This window comes from Cebus imitator, unplaced genomic scaffold (genome assembly GCF_001604975.1).
Source record: "Cebus imitator isolate Cc_AM_T3 unplaced genomic scaffold, Cebus_imitator-1.0 Scaffold238, whole genome shotgun sequence".
NCBI lineage: Eukaryota > Metazoa > Chordata > Mammalia > Primates > Cebidae > Cebus > Cebus imitator.
In genome coordinates, this window is record NW_016107553.1 from 2,547,029 (window position 1) to 2,554,723 (window position 7,695).

The window sequence follows — 7,695 nt, forward strand, 5'->3', positions numbered from 1 at the left end:
CTGCCTCAGCCTCCTGAGTAGCTGGGATTACAGGCACGCACCACCATGCCCAGCTAATATTTTGTATTTTTAGTAGAGACGGGGTTTCACCATGTTGACCAGGATGGTCTCGATCTCATGACCTCGTGATCCACCTGCCTCGGCCTCCCAAAGTGCTGGGATTGCAGGCTTGAGCCACCGCGCCCGGCCTACCATACTATCTTAATACTGCCTTATATTAAGTTTTGTTATCTGGTAGGAGAAATCTTTCACTATATTCTTCTTTGCTTTTCTTGAGATTTTGATCTCCCATATAAATTTTGGAACTACAGGCTCAAGTTCTTTGAAAACTCCATTTAAATGCTGATGAGACTTGTATTGAATTTTACAGTTCACTATTGCGATTTTAAAGATATTGAGTCCTCTCATCATTGAACATGGCATATCTCTTCATTTATTTTCTTCTTTAAAGAATTTCAGTGAAGTTTTACAGTTTCCTTCATATAGGTCTCACACATCCTTGTTTTATTGCTATAATAAATGGTAAAAAAATATATGGCTTATCAAACCAGTGTAAAAAGATATTTTTGAAGTACTTTGATGTATTTCAATTTGTACTGGATATTAAATGATATTAAGGTATTAATGTTAATTGGATTAGGTTAATATGTTAAATGGTGTTCATTATGATAAAAATAAAAGGCCTTTATTAGAAACTCTTATGCATTTACTGGTAAGATGACATGATATTTGTTTAAAATAGTTCATATGACATAGTGTCACTATTTTTAGTTTTAAATAGTTCATTAAAAAAGCGAGGGGAGATGAAAGAAGAATGCCCAAGTGTTGATAATTGTTGCAGTGAAGCTGGGCAATGGGTATGTGAGTGTTCATTGCACTATTCTCCCAATTTTTGTGTATGTTTGAAAAGTTGTATAATAAAGACTTTAACATTATATTTTCTAATTATTTTTTGCTGGGGTGTGTGTGTATATATATATATATATATATATATATATAGAGAGAGAGAGAGAGAGAGAGAGAGAGCGAGCATGCATCATTCTGCTAAACTCTCTCATTGTTTCCAAAAATTTGTCTATTGTTTTGGTGTTTTAGGTGTCCTAGACAGTCTTACCATCTGTGAATATGAATATGTGGAAAAAATTTCTCCTTTTTCAATCCTAGGCCTTGCTGGGTTGGCTAAGACCTAAAATACAATGTTGAGTGAAGGTATTAATGTTGGGCATGCTTGTCATGTTTTGATTTTTTAAAAGACAGCTAAGTTTCACTATTAAGAATGTTTTTTTTTCTTTTCTTTTTTTTTTTTTTTTTTTTTTTTTTTTTTTCCTGTTGTGAGACCCTTCACTATGTTGCCCAAGCTGGAGTGTTGTAGTGCCATCATAGCTTGCTGCAGCCTTGAATTCCTGGGCTTAAGTGATCCTTCTACTTCAGCCTCCCTAGCATACACCACTATGCTTGGGTATGATGTTTTAAAAGATATTCTTTTTGGTAATGTTTTGGTAGTTACACTGTCACTGGTAAAAGAGATTTCGTCCTATTTGCACTTTGCTAAGAATTTTTATCATGAATAGATGTTGAAACATAATCAGATGTTGAATTTTATTAAACACTTTTTTCTTTCTTTTTCTTTTTTTTGAGAAGGAGTCTTTTTCTGTCACCCAGGCTGGAGTGCAGTGGTGCCATCTCAGCTCACTGCAACCTCTGCCTTTTGGGTGCAAGCAATTCTCCTGCGTCAGCCTCCTGAGTACCTGGGATTACAGGGGCATGTCACCACACCTGGCTAGTTTTTATCTTTTTAGTAGAGATGGAGTTTTACCATGTTGGTCAGGCTGGTCTTGAACTCCTGATCTCGTGAACTGCCTGCCTCAGCCTCCCAAAGGTATTAGAGGCGTGAGCCACCATGCCCAGCCTAAATGCTTTTTTTCTGCACTTATTGAGAGGTGTTATTTTTCTTTCTTCGTGTCACATAATCAATTATATGTATGGATTTTCTAATGTCAAGCCAATCAATAATCTAAATTTATTTCCACAAAGTAAACATTGAGCCCAGAGAATTGCTCAGAAAAATTCTACCAAACTGTCATTGAATGAATTATTCCAATCTTGTCGAAACTCTTCAAGAGACTAGAAAAAGAGGAAATACCCCCTAAGACTACGAAGCTAGTATAACCTAAGTAGACAAAGACAGAAACAAGAAAGAGAAATTACAGGCCAATTTCACTCATGAACATAGACGTAAAATTCCTGAGTAGAATACTAGCTAACAGAATCCAGAGAAGATTGTGTGGAACCAGCGAGTACTTGCAGCAAACACCCCAAACAAACAAACAAACAAACATACAACAAATAACTCCAGGGATACTTATACATATAAGTAAAGCAACTATAGGACTGACTCTGACAAGTAGTTTTCTTAACTTTAAACAGAATACTTACCCTCGCCAACATTTATTTTTCTCTTCATTATAAAGGGAATTGAACAGCTTGGACTTGGAGACAGTGAGTTAAAACAGAAATAAGAAGGCGGCAGAAAAAGATTATACCAGATTGAAATGTGTTGGATATTCATATCTACCCAGCACCTCAGAATGTGGCCATGGAAGACGGAGGCAGAGATTGAAGTGTCACATCGTCAAGCCTAGGAACACTAAGGATTGCTGGTAGTCACCAGAAGCTGGAAGAGGCAAGAAAAATGTCCTTTCCCAGAGTTTTCAGAGAACGCGCCATCCTGCCAACACCTTGATTATATGCTTCAAGCTTCTAGAATTGTGAGAGAATAAATTTTGTTGTGATAAGCCACCCAGATTGTGGTCCTTTGTTATGGCCGCCCTGGGAACTAATAAACATGATGGTACTAGGAAGTGAGATGCTGCTGTGTCAAATACCTAGAAATGTGGAAATGGCTTTGGAACTGGGTAGTGGGTAGAGGCTGGGAGAATTTTTAGGTGCATGCCAGAAAAAGCCTGGGTTGCCTTGAAGAGATTGTTGGTAGAAATCTTGAAGTTTAAGGACATTCTGGTAAGGGATGAGAAAGAAGGAAGGAGAGCTATGGAGAGGGCTTCCATTGTGTTAAAGCATATATATATATATAACCACTAAAAGAATGTTGCTAGAAATATGAGCAATAAGGGTGCTACTGGTGACATTTAAAACCACAGTAAAAAATGGCAGAGGTTCCAACAGCCTAGGTTCCCGAATGACTGCATGGAGCATGCCCCAGCCCCTGCTGACAGTTGGACTTTATGTGAGTGGGAAAGTGCTATTATGTTAAGCCACTGATATTTCAGGAGTTATCTGTTATAGCAGCTAGCTTAATACATGAATACACTTTAACCCAGAAATACACTTTTTAAAAGCTTTTCACATAGAGGGAAGATGTACAAACATTGGTTATGGTAGTTGGGATTAACTTTGGTATTCATTACTTAAAAAGATAGGTAAATGTAAAAACACCCCAGAGCCTAAGAAAAAACAAAAAAACAAGACAAAAAGATAGGTAAGTAGACATGAAGCATTTGGAAGCAATGTACTAGATGAATGTACAATGAGGTGGATAAATCTCAAGAACATAATGTTGATCCAAAAAATCAATGAGCAGAATTTTAGATAGCAGTAGTATAATATCATTGATGTAATTTTGAAGGAAAATGGGAGAAAAAAAACTATAGCACAATACCATTGATGTAAATTTAAACACATAAATACACAAAACAATCTTATATATTTTTCAAAGATACATACATATCCAAGGTTATATACCAAACATACCAGGGAAGAAGAATGGATTTGGGAGTCAATTGAATGGGAAAAAAAGAAAAGAAAGGGGATGTTGCAGAAATGATGGGGATAAAGTGCCGAATTGAGGGGTATGACTGACTCAATTTTCTGTATCTATATGTGCTAGATGCTGCAAAGTACCACCCAGATTTCTTCTCCAGGATTGGAAGATTTGTTCCCCCAGCTGTTAGAAGTGCTGCAGGAAGACAGTCCTCAGTTCTCAGTCCTCTTTGGGGATTGCTGTGGCAAAAGAAAACTGGAGGTCCAAAATGATAACTCCTTCCAAGAGTAGCTCATATACAAAAATTGAGAGGTGCCTGTTCTTGCTTCAACTTGGGACAATCCTGAAGGGCCATCCCAGATCCAGAGCTTATCATCAGGTTGGTTGATTGATTACACTTCAACTTCTCTCTCTATCCAATTCAGCTTTCTTTCCCTCCCTTCCACAATTGTTGACCCCAAGACCACTCCCTAATAAATGGCCTGCACACTAGTCTCCATCTAAGACTAATGTATCTCCAACTCTTCTTGAAGCTCCAAGCTGTGACACAAACGTTAATGTGTGTTCGTATGTATTAACCTTTGTTGCTATACATTTCCCTTTTGCTCACCTCTATTTTTCAAGTTTATGGCAACATTTTGTGAAAATAAACAAATATGAAAGTTTTTATAAAATATAAGAATGTATTTCTATAATATCAGCTTTAGCAATAACAAAACATGCCAGAATTTCTGCCATGAACATAAAATAGCTAAAAGCACCCTAGACATTGAAAAGAAAAGATATCACCCTTATTTATCAAGAAAACTTTAACGAATACAAATGATGAAAAAATAAATTGACATGTAATCAGTTCCCATTAGGTAGCAAGTTAAATTCCAAACCAAAGCTTCCTCACTAAATCGGTTGTACAGTTGTGTTATTTCCAACCTCCTACCACATCACACATGAGTAGAAGTCACTTGGAAACCTCTTTAATTCCCTTAACACTTGTCCATTTAATCCACTTGCCTAGACTGTTGTTCTCCTGTGAGCTTTTGATGAGCTTTCAATCCTACGTGTTCCTATGTTTGAAAAGTGTTTCTCACAACTAATTGTGTATTAGCTTCCCAAGGCTGCTGTAACAAAGTATCATAAACCCGATGGCTTATAAAAACAGAAATTTATTCTCTCACATTTATGGAAATAAGAAGTTCAAAATCAAAATGTCAGCAGGGCCATGCTCTGTCTGAAATATTTTATGGCAGAATTCTTCCTTGCCTATTCTAGCTTCTAGTGGTTGCCAGCAATCCTCAAATGAGTTTCTCCTTGTGTGCCCTCTCCTCATCCTTCAATGTAATCACATTTAAGGCCCACCCTAATCTGATATGACTTCATCTTAATATACATCTTAATTACATCTGCGAAGGTCCGATTTCTGAATAAGGTCCCATTCTGAGGTTCCAGGTGGATATGAATTTGGGAGGTACACTATTCAACCCAGTAAAGTTTGCTCTCTGCTATAAATGCCTAGGAGAAGGATCCTGAATGTTCCCAGCACAAAGAAATCATCAAGGCTTGAAATAATGGATATGCTAATTACCCTGGTCTGATCACTATACTTTGTATATATCAAAACATCACTATAGGCTGAGGAGGGCAGATTGCTTGAGCCCAGGAGTTTGAGAGCAGCCTGGCAACATGGTGAAACCCTGTCTCTATTAAAACTACAAAAATTGGCTGGGTATTGTGGTGCGTGCATGCAGTCCCAGCTACTCCAAAGGCTGAGGTAGGAGGATGGCTTGAGCATGGGAGGTAGAGGCTGCAGTGAGCCGAGATCATGCCACTGCACTTCAGCCTGAGGGATAGGGTCAGGCCTTGTCTCAAAAACAAAACAAATAATCACTATGTACCCCATAAATATATATAATTATTATGTATCAATGAAAATACATAAAAGATAGAGCTTATGATGGGATACGGAAAGGAAACTGAATTGAGAACTGGGGATTTGAGTAAAGGAAAATGCTAATAATTACATTAAAAATTTTAAAAAGTGGGGTTTAACATGGATAAATGATAGCTTGCTAAGAAATTAATATTATCAACTCAATTCTGTATATCTGAGTTAAAAAAAGGCTCTGCTAGTAATTCACAGAGCTATACCACTTTTGGAAAGATTCCACTTTTATTTTGTAAATATTATAGTTTGGTTAAGTTTCCTATACCAACATAAAATAAATTTAACATTTTTGCTTCAATCTTGAATAAAATTTGTTTTCAGTTTATTTTATTAATGGTATGTTTTGTTTTTTATTTTGCATATTTATTTTTCTCATTTATTTCTTGATAAACTAGTCCAATGACATAGTCCCTTGTTAATTTAAATTCATGTTTTCCCATGGGGCACACTAATTACTATATAGTTTGGATTTAAAGTCCTTGATGTACCTGATGAAAAAAACGAGAAACTCTTATTTAGCAGTCTAACTTTCCGAACATAATCAATAACTTTATTGAAAGGGAAGATCCAAACTCTGTGGTTAGGGCTTCTACTTTTAGTCAGGTAGAGTAGGTAACTTGTGGCAGAAAAGGCACCCTTTAAGAAAAAGTGGGAAAATTGGATTAAAAAAAAAATCCCTGCCTTGTGCAGCGGCTCATGCCTGTAATTCCAGCACTTTGGGAGGCCAAGGCAGGTGGATCACGAGGTCAGGAATTCGAGACCATCCTGGCCAATATGATGAAACCCCGTCTCTACTAAAAATACAAAAATCAGCTGGGCATGGTGGCACATGCCTGTAGTCCCAGCTGCTAGGGAGGCTGAGGCAGGCATATCGCTGGAACCCAGGACGGGGAGGTTGCAGTGAGCCCAGATTGTGCCACTGCACTCCAGCCTGGGCAACAGAGAGAGACTCCATCTCAAAAACAAACAAAACAAAACAAAACAAAAACCAAAAGCTCGTTATGGGTATTCGGAAGCTGCTAAGGCAACATAGAAGTTGAGAGGTGAAGATTGTGGAGAGATGAGAACCACGGAGAGCTGAATGGACGTTCTGCAGCAATGTTTTCTCAAGGGAAATTTCACAATTCCGGGCTCAAAGAATGTAGATGAACCAAGCAAAGGGCCTTGGGAAAGGGCTGTGGCTGGAAGGCAGAGTAGCTATCAGAGCACTCATCAATCCTATGAGTGTGAAGAAACAGATATTGTAGACTGGAGGGACAGAAAGCTGAGCCCAGCAATTGACGTTTTTGTTTTTTTTTTCTTTTTGAGACAGAGTTTCCCTCTGTTGCCCAGGTTGGAGTGCAGTGACACAATCACAGCTTACTGCAGCCTCAATCTCTGGACTCAAGTGATCCTCCCAATTCAGCCTCCTGAGTAGCTGGGACTACAGGCACATGTCATCATGCCTGGATAATTGTTTTACTATCATTATTATTTTTTGTAGAGAAGTGGTCTCCCTATGTTGCCCAGGCTGGTCTCGAACTCCCCAGTTCAAGAAATCATCTCACTTGGTACTGGGATTACAGGATTCAGCCACCATGCCCAGCCAGGTGTTTGTTTATTTGTTTGTTTTCCATTTTGCTGAATTCTGAAGCTATAAAATTCAGGAAACTAAGAAGCCAGGCAAAGCAGAGTGGAGTTTCTGGCAGTCTCACACTGCTGAGGAGTCAAGGATTAGAGTTCAGAACATGTCATGAAGGCTGGAACCCAGATAAGTCCCAGGTTTTTAGGAACTTAAGCAGCTATGCTCTTGGGTGGTAGTGATGAAAAGGTAGAAAGAGGCTGTGTGCAGTGGCTCACACCTGTAATTCCAGTATTTTGGGAGGCTGAAGTGCTTGAGGCCAGGAGTTTGATACTAGTCTGGGCAATGAAGTGAGACCCAGTCTCTACAAAATATAGTTAAAAAAATTAGCTGGACATAGTGGCATGCACCTGT

The 7,695-nt window shown here is 38.3% G+C and overlaps 1 long non-coding RNA gene across 1 annotated transcript in view; it reads left to right on the top strand.

Moving 5' to 3' along the window:
- LOC108282317 overlaps positions 1-2,795 on the top strand; it is a 12,502-nt gene extending 9,707 nt beyond the window's left edge. Inside the window, exon 2 of the long non-coding RNA XR_001816360.2 lies at positions 2,472-2,795. This is a non-coding gene — a long non-coding RNA (uncharacterized LOC108282317). The remainder of the gene's footprint in view (positions 1-2,471) is intronic.
- The last annotated feature ends 4,900 nt before the right edge of the window (positions 2,796-7,695 follow it).